The following is a 15,000-nucleotide window of genomic DNA, read 5'->3' on the forward strand; positions in this document are numbered from 1 at the left end:
AAGATCTCTAGTCCTCCTAAGAGTATTAGCACCACTTCTTGCATATCCCTTCGCCTCCGCAATTAAATTAATTAGTCTTGATACTTTACTGTTTTCTCTATCCTCTTATCTTCTATTCTTGAGTCCCTCGGTACTGGGACATTTATGAGTGATACTTTTTCGTCGTATTGTCGACCAGAGTGACCTCTGGTGGATGTGCTTACATCACTCTGTCCGTCCTTAAGCGGGGTTTACACGGACGAATGGTTCGTCAAACCTGGTTGTCGAACTTATATGTCAAACAGTTCGAAGAGGTGGAGTCAGCCACAAATGCTTAAGGTTTGTGGACAATGAAGCCCCGCTCACAAAAGTCAGATGAGAATACACCTTCTTTAAACCGTTCGACTAACGTATTCGACAACCAAATACATGCGTTCGAACATCACTTCAAACACTTATCTGTCAAACCACGTTCGACGAACCGTTCGACCGTGTAAACCCACCTTATACAGTAGCCCCCGAGTAACTGAGCATGATCATTATTCATCATAGCTTCAGGTTGACGTTCGTACCATTTGCTGCTCCTTTTTATGTGATCTTATGGGGAAGCAAAAATCGTTTTTCCCCGTTATGTTATCCGCACTCGGAATATATATATATATATATATATATATATATATATATATATATATATATATATATATATATATATATATATATATATATATATATATATATATATATATATGTGTATGTATATATATATACATATATATATATATATATATATATATTATATATATATATATATATATATATATATATATATATATATATATATTCCGAGTGCGGATAACATAACGGGGAAAAACGATTTTTGCTTCCCCATAAACAGAAAAACTGTATAAGTAAGGGCAGTTCATACTAAGTTGGTTTGCTGTGAACGATCAGACTGTATTTTCCCACCATCACCAATCAGAAGTAGATAGTGTGGTGGTGAAATGATCTGACAACAGACATGAATAAAGACATATCTGAGGACTTTGTCCTGCGGAGGACTAGAAATTGCTCTATTTGTTGTTGTCGTATGTACAGTGTTTATACATACATACATACATACATACATACATACATATTAGGTTACCCTGTCTATATACATTGACGTAGAATTGTGTGAGTTTGAACATGTGTGATTAGACAGGAACGCAAATTAGAACGGAACGACAAACCTGCCAATATCTGATCCCGAAAATCTCAATTGCTGTAACGGGACAAGAGAAATGAGCAACGAGGAACGGTTATTACCACTTGTGACTAATGGTCAGATAAGGTCATCAATGATAACAAAAGTCCGTCATTTTGCCTTTATTAGCAGTTGTGTTTTCATGTTGGATGGAATGAGACTCGATTCTCGCTAACACTTAGAACTCTCTCTCTCTCTCTCTCTCTCTCTCCTCTCTCTCTCTCCTCTCTCTCTCTCTCTCTCTCTCTCTCTCTCTCTCTCTCATTATATATACTGTGTATATACAAGTATTATATGTTTACAGTTAACAAAGGAAAATTTCATTCTAAAAAAAAGAGCAACAGAAATATAGGGATTCTAACTCTTTAGTTTATTTATGAAAATGTAATATATATATATATATATATATATATATATATATATATATATATATATATATATATATATATATATATATATATATATATATATATATATATATATATATATATTGTTTTGAGACTGTAAGAAGTAAAGAGATATATCACTATTCCTCTCTTTTTTTGAAAAACCATGTCATGCAAACAGACATAGAAAACATTTATATTTACATTCGTGATATAATCGTTCGGTCAAAAAAAAAAAAAAAAAAAACTTTCCATATTTATATGAAAAATCCTCCCACTTAGTATTATTGTCTATTTAGTCCATTATTTTCGTATTCCTTCTCACCTGAAGTATAATTTGTACTACTCTTCCTATTTGTCAGCATTCTAGAAAAGTACTTCCATTGCGTAGGCGGATGGGGAAGACAATCTGAGGGAGAGAAATGGATAGGAAAAATCATCAAGTAATTTATCTTCATCGAATATCCTTTATGATTTTCTGTCAATTTCCACAGTTTGGTGAAATAATTCCATTTTAAAATTTTCCTCCCCCACTCCTACCCGCCGCTGCACTCAAAAATTGCATTTTCTTTTTTTTTTTGTTATATTAGATTAGTTAAATTTTTCACCCTTTCCACTCCATGGGCTAAAACGTCGTCCTAGTACTTGGGCTACCTCTGGTAGCCCACCCAAGGCCTTGAGCCCACCGAAAAGATCTTATTTATTCATAAACTGTTTCTATTAAATAAAGTTATTCGCTGTTTTAATCGTTGCTTCGTTTTCTGTGGTTCTTTAAGATTAATATTCCTTGTTTTCTTAGTTAATCCTCTCCCCCCATTTCCCCCAAGACGAGTTAGAATTAATAAATAAAGGCAGACACTCACGATATCCATTTCTCAGTGCGTTTGGCCTCGTTCAGCAGCAAATACCGATTGTGATCGACTCTCGTCTCACCAGCTAATTTCCGAGGTCATCGCTTTTCAAACACTTATTCTATATCATGGCTTCATCGAAAAAGTTTTTGCGAACTACGTCGGAAATTTTAGAATGTCTTGATATGTGTTCTTCAGAAGATGATTTTGTAGGCATCGACGACAAAGAGGAAAAATTGTGATGTTAGTTATAACGGGGTTTTCATGGACAGGGAAAATAATGCTTCATCCGATTCCGATTCTGAGCACGCTGGCAGTGACTTTGACGAGAGGCTCTTCGACCCTCCACGAGAATTGCTAAAAGTGAACGATGAAGAAGGTAGTGACAGTGACGATGAAGAAAATGAATGGGGAAGAATATAATGAAGAAAAAACTAAACCATCGTAATTATAGAAAAGAGCTATGTGAACAACTTATTGGTGATTTCCGAGTAAGATTGGGAGGAAAAAGATCTCTTGTCAACGGACATGAAGTACCAGAAAGACTAAGGAATGATAAATGCCATATAATAAACTGTACACCAGATAATCTTCTAAGAGATTGTGGTGTTTGCAGCGATCGTTACAGGCCCGGTGGACGTAAAAAAGCTGCGTATTGCTGTCTTACTTGTCCTGGTAACCCAGCGTTGTATCCAAAAAATTGTTTTATGTTATATCACACAAAAGTTGATTATAAAGTTAAATATTAGATTTTTTTTTCAGAAAAAAAGCATTCCAAATAAAAAAATTTCAATTCTTCACTTTTCTAACAAGATATTTTTTTTTTTTTTGTTATCTAAATCTTGTATTGTAAATTGTTAACTTATTTTTCCAGATTTTTTTTTTTTTAATTCTTATATTTAAATTGCATTTTTGTATATTTTATTGGAACGATTTCTCATACAGAACACTTATTTAATGTTATAACAGAAAACTGAAATATGATGTCAAACATATTATAGATTCTGTGTAAAAAATAATATCATAATTATATATAATGTCATGATTATTCTATTTTTGTATAAGAGTATCAATTTATTCATTTCTATATCTTATATGATAAATTGTTCAAATGATTTTATCAACATAATTTTCATTCATATCTAAATTTTATTTCGTATCAAACTCTGAATAGTTTGTTCTTGTCAGGACTAATTAATAATTATATGTTCATATTATACTGGACTTTTTTTTCCACAAAATCCATGTAAATTTCTTAAATAGCATCATTAGATGAGTTATTTTGATATAAATTACAGTAAAATATATATAATAACTTTATGAAAATTTTCACATCACTCTGAAGAATATAGTGAGAATGAATGCATAAACAAGGTCAGAGATTTGGTTTATTAATATATATTTATATACTATATACTATATATATGTACATATATATATATATATATATATATATATATATATATATATACTATATATATATATATATATATATATATATATATATATATCATCAACTGACTAAACAAATAAGGGATAAACATAAAATCCTGTACTTTATAATTAACTTTTCTTTTCTCATCACCATCAAAATAAAAAGCATGAATATACAAATAAGGCAGTTAGTTGTCTACTGCCGTAGGCTGTTCATTTCCAGGAAGAGAAAAGATAGTAATCTCTACTGGATATTTGGCCAAACAAGAAGTAGGTCTCTACCGTAGGCCTATGAATCTATTTCCACAAAAATAAGTGTTATATGTAAAAACCTACTGTTGTCCTTGTAAGAATATTATGAGTATGTCTGATTTTTATTTCTTGATAGAAAACAGTTTCAACAACAATTATAGCAATGTCAGATTTGACTAATATTGTAATAGTAAAATAGAATAATTACCGATAAATTTTATGGAATATAAAAGGCGAAAGGGAGCAGGAGAGGGAAAGGATAAGTCACCCACGGGAATGGTGGCTGGGATGATGGAATTGGTTGCCCTTCAAGGTCAAAAGTAATAATCTCCATTGGAATGTGTGTACAAATCCTATAAATGCCGATTCTTCCTACGGCGTTTAGTTTTACAAGTAAAGGCCTTTCTATTTGATGACGATGTACTACGTTAACGATTTAGGAAATATTATAAGGTACACATTCCTAGAAAGAACTGTCAGACTATCATTTACTGAAACACACACACACACTCGCCCATATATATATATATATATATATATATATATATATATATATATATATATATATATATATATATATATATATATAAATCAATAGTTAGAATAGACAAATAAGACTGCCATTAATCTAATGCCGTAGCCTGTTCATTAGCACGCACAAAGAGAGAGAGAGAGAGAGAGAGAGAGAGGAGAGAAGAGGAGAGAGAGAGAGAGGAGAGAGAGAGAGAGAGAGAGAGAGAGAGAGAGAGTAATCTTTACTGTCAAAACCTTGTGTGTAAAAACCTACAATTTTTATTGTGAGAATATTATCAATATCTGGTTTTACTTTAATGATGGAAAGTGTGTTACAAAACAATCACACCCAATGTTTGATTTGACTAAAATTTAAGCAGTAAAATAAAATATTTGCCCATAATTCAGTAAAATGGAAACGACGAAAGGAACCATATGAAGTAAATGATAAGTCAGCGAGATGATTAGTGGCCTGGATTAGGAATAGTGAACCGTTCTGAAGCCGTCTCGGCCTGGACCTTTCTTGGTCGAAAGTGACCAATATAATCACCAGTGGAATTTATGTGGGATTATCTCATAATTGCTGCATCTTCCTTCAAGTGTTTTGGTCTACAAGTAAAGACATGTCTATTTGATGGCAATGCACTTTGTTTATCTGACATTCTACATTTACAAAACTTTGTTGTATAAGGAGCAAATTGGGAAATATCACACGGTATACACATTCATATAAGCAACCGTATACAACTGTTATATGATCTAACAGATATACAGACGTGTGTATATATATATATATATATATATATATATATATATATATATATATATATATGTATATATATATGTGTATATATATGTATATATATATATATATATGTGTATATATATACATATATATATATATATATATATATATATATATATATACATGTATATACATATATGTATATATATATATATATATATATATATATATATATATATATATATTTATATATACATGTATACATTTCTCTGGGCCTACATATTTACATACATACATACAGTATGTATATATTATGCATACATACAGTATATATATATATATATATATATATATATATATATATATATATATATATATACATATATATATGTATATATATATATATATATATATATATATATATATATATATATATAATATACACGGTATATATATTTACTAATATATAAATGTCTGTATATATTATGCATACATACAGTAGGCTATATATATATATATATATATATATATATATATATATATATATATATATATATATATATATATATATATATGTCTGTATATATTATGCATACATACAGTACGCTATATATATATGTATATATATATATATATATATATATATATATATACATATATATATGTATATATATATATATATATATATATATATATATATATATATACACGGTATATATATTTACTAATATATAAATGTCTGTATATATTATGCATACATACAGTAGGCTATATATATATATATATATATATATATATATATATATATATATATATATATATATATATGTCTGTATATATTATGCATACATACAGTACGCTATATATATATATGTATATATATATATATATATATATATATATATATATATATATATATATATATATACATATACACATGTATATACATATATATATATATATATATATATATATATATATACATGTATACATTTCTATGGGCCTACATATTTACATACATACAAACAGTATGTATATATTATGCATACATACAGTATATATATATATATATATATATATATATATATATATATATATATATACACGGTATATATATTTACTAATATATAAATGTCTGTATATATTATGCATACATACAGTAGGCTATATATATATATATATATATATATATATATATATATATATATATATATATATATATATATATATATATATATATATATATATATATATATATATATATATATATATATATATATCCGTATATATTATGCATACATACAGTATGCTATATATATATATATATATATATATATATATATATATATATATATATATATATATATATATATATATAGGATCTTGTCAAGATTAGCGAACCCAACATTTCCATGTCAAGATTAAGGAACCCTATTTTCTACATGTAAAGAATAACGAACCCAATTTTCCACATGTAAAGAATAGCGAACCCGGTGATGGTTGGGTTCGCTAATCTTGACATGAAATGTTCTGGACTATGAAGGAAAAATAGAAAAGGTAAATGAGGAAAAAACATGTTGGAAATATAAATAATCACTTTATTGATGGAAGAAAAACTAATAAGTTAAAAGCTCTCTATTAATATCAATATCTTACGAGTCATAAAAAAAGTTAAAAGTAAGTTATTTCCAACATCTTAGGAATCAAAAGGAAATTGAGAAGCAAATTGAAGACAGAACTCGATTAACATGTTATCCGTATTTCGTTCCATCCACATAAACTAGTTAAAATATCATGGTAGAAATTCACGTTTGCATCCTCGCATGTTCTTGATTTTTGCTTTATGCTTTGCCCAATACCACTCAATATGCTGTGTGTGAATGCCTGTCTGGGGTCAACGAAGTGCAAGGAGTGGTTCATGGTTCTGTGCTGGTAGTTTTGATTATTAGCTATATTTCTATAGGCTCGCCATTCATCGCTGTGAATAGTTAATCCACGTCTCACTACTTTTTCTATTATTGGCAGAAGTGTCTCTTGGTCCCTGTGTTCAACTATTTCCATATATTCCATTGCTGGAGATGTACTAGTATCTACCAAGCCAAAAAACCAGACTTGACGCATAGGGGATCGTCCTCGATGGTGTTTTGATTTGTGGGAAAAGCACGATTCGTCAATTTGAACTATTATTCCAGGCCCACCAAGTTTTATAGGATTATGTTCAAAATGTCTCGTACACACCTCTCTGAAAAAAAACTGTAAAAATCCACTATAGTCTGCCAAGATATATTTACAATACGAGAAGCTTCCTGTTCCCGCATTCCATTGCAAAAACAATATATGACATAAATCCACAGCTGCAATTTTACTTTTGATTTTGCAAAAAATTAGTCCTTCCTTATTGATGAGTTTCGTTTATACCGTGAACAATCTTTTACCTGGCACTTCCAGACATAACAGTCTAAAGAGGCCCTGCATTTTATCCAGTTCATACATACACCGCACGATTCACATTTTAATTCCCGTCGAATAAGTGATTTGTTCTTCATCCAATCAATCACAGGTAACATATCCTCTCCAAGTAACGGTTTTACAACCTCCGTGAACGTAGACCTATCCATCTTGAGGGATACTGGATATCTGGATATCTAAATTAGTTTTTCTTTTATATTATATAGAGGAAAATAACTTACGTAATTACTCAACCAGTTGCTTCAGTAAGCAGAAAAAAATTGAAATAGCTAATTAGGTGAATAGAAAACTGTTTAACTAGTAAATATCAGCTTCAAAATAACAACTGAAATGTTTGGACTTTTTTAATTACTCATCCAGCTGTTTAAGTAAGTAGAAAAATGTTTAATTAGCCTATTAAGTGAACAGAAGAAAGTTTAACAAGTAAATAGTAGCTTTAAGTAGCACTGAAAGGCTCATGTAAAGAATAGGGAACCCAATTTACCACATGTCAAGAATAGGGAACCCAATTTTCCACATGTAAAGAAGAGCGAACCCAATTAACCTCATGTCAAGAATAACGAACCCGGTGATGGTTGGGTTCGCTAATCTTGACAAGATCCATTTATATATATATATATATATATATATATATATATATATATATATATATATATATATATATATATATATATATATATATATATATATATATATATATATGTGTGTGTGTGTGTGTGTGTCTGTGTGTGGGTATGTGTGTTTGTGTCGCCATAAACCACAAACAACACAATGTACTGTGCTGTACGCACATTCCTACTCGATATGTAATCACTATTTTTTTCTATATGGGTAGAAATCTGTGATTCTGTATGAAGGTCTCATACGATTATGAATACTACTGATAAAGGGTAGATGACATAGGTCTTTCTAGTAATTGCTTATATGTATATGAAAATATAATAAAAATCAGTAATTCTAATGCACGAGTATCACCAGCTTGACCCCCCCCCTCTCTCTCTCTCTCTCTCTCTCTCTCTCTCTCTCTCTCTCTCTCTCTCTCTCTCTCTCTCTTTCATGTCGAAGGGATAGGTGGCTGGATTTGCTATAGGTGTGTTTTGAGTGGATGGTATGGATTCGGACACCGATTGTAAAATACCTCTGAATGTTCTAAAGTTGCCATATCATTAGAAATATTCATGAAATCCTTATTAGCTTCATTTAATCTTCCTTTAATGGTTAATTCTTTATTTATTTCTATATAATTTTTACCTGATATACCATAATTTAATTAAACCTTCAACTATATCATGTGTTTTAACAATTTTAAGTAATTTGTTTCTATTTTGGTAATTGGCAACCCATCCATTGATATTTCTGAGAAGTGCGCTAGCGACCTCGATAGGATATGAACGTCGCCAATTCACGCTTAGATATTTGGATTTCTTAAGAAAATTGATTGAAACGTGAAAAATTAAACTCGCAATCAGTTTACTAAATCATCGAGATGGGCACTGATGCATAAGCTTTTTGCGTGAAAACTTTGTACGATGAAAAAATTAAAGGTAACTGTATTATTGGGGATTAATGACCGGGAAAATTCCTATTTCCGAATGTTTTTCTGAATTATGACACAAAGTTTCCTCTTCCTGTGTGATAAGTATTTGTAGTACGTCTATTATAAATGTAAAGTGAAAAAGAAGAATGATTTACCTTCCCAATGATACCATAAAAATTAATTGAATCGTACTAAATTGTTGATAATAAGACATTTTCAAGGAGTCCATGAAGGGTTCATAGTCATTGTGATTCATTGAGCAGCACCACTTGGAGTAGCCGGTACTGTCTTTTCACCGGAGTAGAGATCTCAGGGTGATCGGTAAGGGTTAAACGAGATTACTGTATTTGTGCTGGAGGATTTTTGAACCTGATTTCTGAGGTTGTTTTTAGAAAACAAACAAATGCTTATGGGTTAGAATAGCTTTAAGTTTTACACTGAATAGTGAGGAGTTTGGCCATTTTCAGGTATGTACTATATATATATATATATATATATATATATATATATATATATATATATATATATACATATATATATATATATATATATATATATACATATATATATATACATATATATATATATATATATATATATATATATATATATATATATATATATATGTATGTGTGTGTGTATATGTATATATATATATATATATATATATATATATATATATATATATATATATGTATATATAAATATGTATATATATAAATATATATATATATATATATATATATATATATATATATGTATTATATATATATATATATATATATATATATATATATATATATATATATATATATGTATATATAAATATGTATATATATAAATATATATATATATATATATATATATATATATATATATATATATATATGTATGTATATATATATATATATATATATATATATATATATATATATATATATATATATATATATATATATATATATATATATAAAGGGTGTCCCAAAATTATGTATACACTCTTAGGATTGTTACAACTTGTTCATTATATTGATATTAATGTGGAAAACAGATTCACAGGAGAGAAGCAATCCACAGTAAAAAAAGTAAGGATACACAGGGCAATTTCAGAATGTTAAAAAAGAAACAGAATCTGTATTACATGTTAATATCAATAAATTGAACAAGTTGTATCAATCCAAAGAGTGTGTACATTGGTTTGGGATACTGTATGTATACATATACATACACTACTTTTTACGTGGGGACATCTTAACGTGGCGAAAGTGTATGTGTATCGTCATGATGAGCAAAGCTATATTAGTCAGGGCCACCTATACGAGGTTGGTTTGGTGCGAGCGATCAGATTAAAGTCTCCCACCATCACCAATCTGCAGTGACTAATGAGCGGATGATAAAGGCCAACCCCAGGGATAAGGACATATCTGATGCCTTTCTCTTGCAGTGGTCTAGAAACGGCTGTATTTGTTGTATTAATAATGATGTGTTTGTATATATGTGTTTACATATATATATATATATATATATATATATATATATATATATATATATATATATATATATATATATTTCAAATAAGCCATATATATTAATAAATTAAAATCTGGATTCTCTTAACGACCTCGGTATCAGAGCCACATGCGAAATCACTCGAAGACTGTAGTATCTGACCGGCCGGGTTTCGAACACTGGTCCAGGATACCTGTATGATATTGACCATGCCACTCAGCCCCGAGTGGTATGGTCAATGTCATAGAGGTATCTTGGTATCCTGGACCAGGGTTCGAAACCTGGCCGGTCAGATACTTCAGATACTTTTGCCACAAAAAGAAAGTGATCTTGAATAAAATAAAAGACCCATAATTGGATACATTTGAAATATCTTTTACTCCACCTGTTTCAAAATTGTTTAAAGAAAGATAAAAATTGTTACCTACTCCAAAATAAAACCATTGTTTTCTAGTCTTTGGTAGAGCCATAGCCTCTGTACCACGGTCTTCTACTGTCTTGAGTTAGAGTTCTGCTTGAGGGTACATTCAGGTATACTATTCTATCTATATTTCCTTTCCTCAAGGTCTATTTACTGTATTGGAGACCTTGGCCTTTTAGCATCATACTTTTCCAATAAAGTTGTAGCTTAGCTTATAATAATAATAATAATAATAATAATAATAATAATAATAATGAACAGATGAGTAATTTGTCTTACATATAAAATAAAACCTCGTGCCCTATAAACATATATCTCAGTCCTAAAATTGAGTGTTGTTTCACGTGTTAAGCAAATTTCATTATTCTGATATGAATTCGTGACTCTTCGCCGACGGATAAGTTTCTCTACTGAATCCTATTTTGGGGAAATATTTGCATGAACCAGGAGGTCGTTATAAGGAGTAGACATTTCAAGAATAAAGAATTGATGCTTAAATTATGGACTGGGTTTCAAAATGGCTGCGTTCGTCTTTTGGCTGATTCGGTTGCATACACATATACACACATTGCACACACAACAATTACTATTGTTGAACTCTGCTATTTTCTCTTAAAATATCATCTCTCTCTCTCTCTCTCTCTCTCTCTCTCTCTCTCTCTCTCTCTCTCTCTCTCTCTCTCTCTCTTTCTTTCTTTCTTTCTAGTTTGTAGAAGCTTGTTAGACAAAGTATAATATTAGCTGCGTCCATATATTTTCAAGTGCAATACGAAGAATAAGGATAATATAATTTATAATAATCATGATTGTGATAATAATGATAATCATAACAATGATACGATGCAACTGCAATGTGTACCATCATTGTATTTTATAATTTTCTATTTCATCTTTTCCCTAAAATTCTTTTTAGTTTTATTCCAAATTTAATTCTAGTATTCTCTTTCAGATTTCTTGTTACCATTAACTTGTGTTAAAATTCAGGTCAATCTGGTTTCCCTTAAGTGATAACGATCTTTAATATTAAAGTTCTCTTAGGATTGTCTTCGTTTCTCTTGTAATATTAATAAGCTACAATGTCAACGTTCTCATAATATTTTCCTTACGAATATATATAAAAGAATTATAGAATGAGACTAAATTTCAGTGTGATTCTATTGTGAAATTCCGAATTTCAAAGTGACATTGATTTCACGTTTATGTTTTCATTAATTCTACGTCTATTCCTCTTCTCGAATTATCATTGCAGCTGTTAATTCCAGTCCTTATTTTTATTATTGTAGAGGCTGTCTGATGAAAGGACTGTTATTGATTTGAGCTATATAAAGGTGTTGTAAACGTTTACAAGCTCTTTAGTGAATTCAAGTGGTGTTATAGCTAGTAATTTGACTGATTTTAGGTGGGTTTCTCATGGGGATTTTTCACGAGTCTTACATTTACCAGTATTTTTTTTTTTTTTTTTTTTTTACAAGTGTTTTTTTTTCAGTGATTTTAGCATGTTTTATCGTTCGATTTGTAATTGCACAGCAGGGGTCTTCTACATTTTTCATTTACAACAATCTTGAATTATTCTTGTTTTCAGAGATATTTCTGGATATGACATGGTATTATTCACCTAAATTTCTCGATCAGAAATATTTCTTTCCCAAGAGTCATAAAATTTACTTAGCAATTTGGAGAGCGTTGAACATATCAGAATTTGTTGTGTAGTTCCATTAGCATCTGTTTCAAACTGCTGTAAATTAATATTGTTTTAAACAAGGCAGAAGTGCTAAAAAGCACCTTTAGTAACCCTCCCCCCATTTATCATCTTCTGTCCTTAAAAAATGAAAAAAAATAACACTTGTCCAAATAACACTTGTCCAATTGGAGATGTGACAGAATAGAGATCTTCTTCAGTCATTCCAACTTGGCCTAAACTGGTTATGCAAATGTCCTCCGCCTGAAGTTTCGCTTTGGACGGGCCCGCAGAGAGTCTTCGTTTAACGCAATATCGCAAATGACATTGCCGGAGACAAATTGAATTTAGGACCAGAGTGACTTGCTACAGTTTGACATTATCAGGCTTTACTGGGAGAAGCTGGACACACTGCTAAAGATTATTGTCTAGCTCTTCGTTCAAGTTACTGGATACCATGTATAATAATAATAATAATAATAATAATAATAATGATAATAATAATAATAATAATAATAATAATAATAATAATAATAATAATAATAATAATAATAATAATAATATTTTTTTTATAAAAATAGATCCTCTTTTGAGCAGATTTCATTAAAGATTATGGCAGCCTTACTGGCATTTATCTTTTAATTAAGCATCTCAATCGCTCTGACCTTTCTTCTTTCATGAGTACTTCATACCTGACACGACTCAAGAGATGCTCCTCCTCTCCTCCTGCCCATATTGGCCTTGCTCCTGCCATAGGAACACCACCCAATGTCTTACCAATATCGAAGAGGACGACGACGACCAGTGGCCTGAAAGCTTGCCTTTAACTGAGACTTTCTCGATGATCACCTCAGCCAATAAGCAGTAAGCTAGAGATTCACCTGATCTAGGATCTGAGCAGCAGAACAGCTTGCCTGATGCTGAGACCCACTCAGGCAGTGCTTTGTCCTTTTTGGGAGGTACGACCTTGAGTCTGAAAGCCTCTGGCCGGATATGCTGTCCGGTCAATCTGGGAGTGCGTATGTGTGCTTTTTCCAATTAGCACGCAGCACTAATAGCTCACACGAACCTACTCTAACCTCGACTACCATGAAGGTAGTAGCAGCCTGACTGAGACGGATCCCCTCCAGGCAAGCACCTCAGCAGTTGGGTGAGCAGCTCCGTCCGAAACTCGTTACAGCCTCTGCTCACGGGGACCAATTAGCAACCAGCACCCAATTTGGCAATTGTTGGGGTATTAAAGCCAACACTTGTTGTTGGCACGGGCCTTTCCCTTGGTTGGCCCGTATATTTTGCAATCCCACTAAGCTGTATAAATAGAGTCAGCCCTCCTTACTTCCATCCACTTCTTGTCTGAAGAAGAGAGGAGACACCATGCACCCTCTAGTAAAGTGTGGCAGCCGAACTCATTCATACTTGTTATTGACTGTTTACTTTTAGTTATTTTTTTGTGAAAATATAGAATATTTTCTATGTATTTTTCTCTACCTACCCCCGCCAACGATGGCCAATATAGCACAGTTACTGGCAGCATGCAGTACTGATCAAAGAAGAAAAATCAGATCAATTGAGAATCTCAATTACAAGGTAAATGCCCCCGAGGCACCATAATCTTTAACGAAATAAAAATAATATTGATAACATGTTGAAATGAGTGATAAGCCATTACAATAGCTATATGACTAACAAAACTTACAGAAATAATTATAAGTGCAATAGATTCATGATATGAAATGGGAAACAATATTATTGTTTTCTAGATCATGTTATTGTGCAAGAAATGTATTTACAGTCAATTTATGAATTCAGTCGTAATTTCTTTGCATTTAAAGACTTACGAATGGAATTATCATTACCTAAAAGACTTGGTACTGCTCAATTTGGTAACTGTTACTCCAAATAATTTATCGCTACATTATGATACCTTCAGGTAACAACTTAGATTTGAATAGGGAGATCTAAAGCGTTGAACTCTTATGTTCT

The sequence above is a fragment of the Palaemon carinicauda genome, chromosome 17 (assembly GCF_036898095.1).
Source record: "Palaemon carinicauda isolate YSFRI2023 chromosome 17, ASM3689809v2, whole genome shotgun sequence".
NCBI lineage: Eukaryota > Metazoa > Arthropoda > Malacostraca > Decapoda > Palaemonidae > Palaemon > Palaemon carinicauda.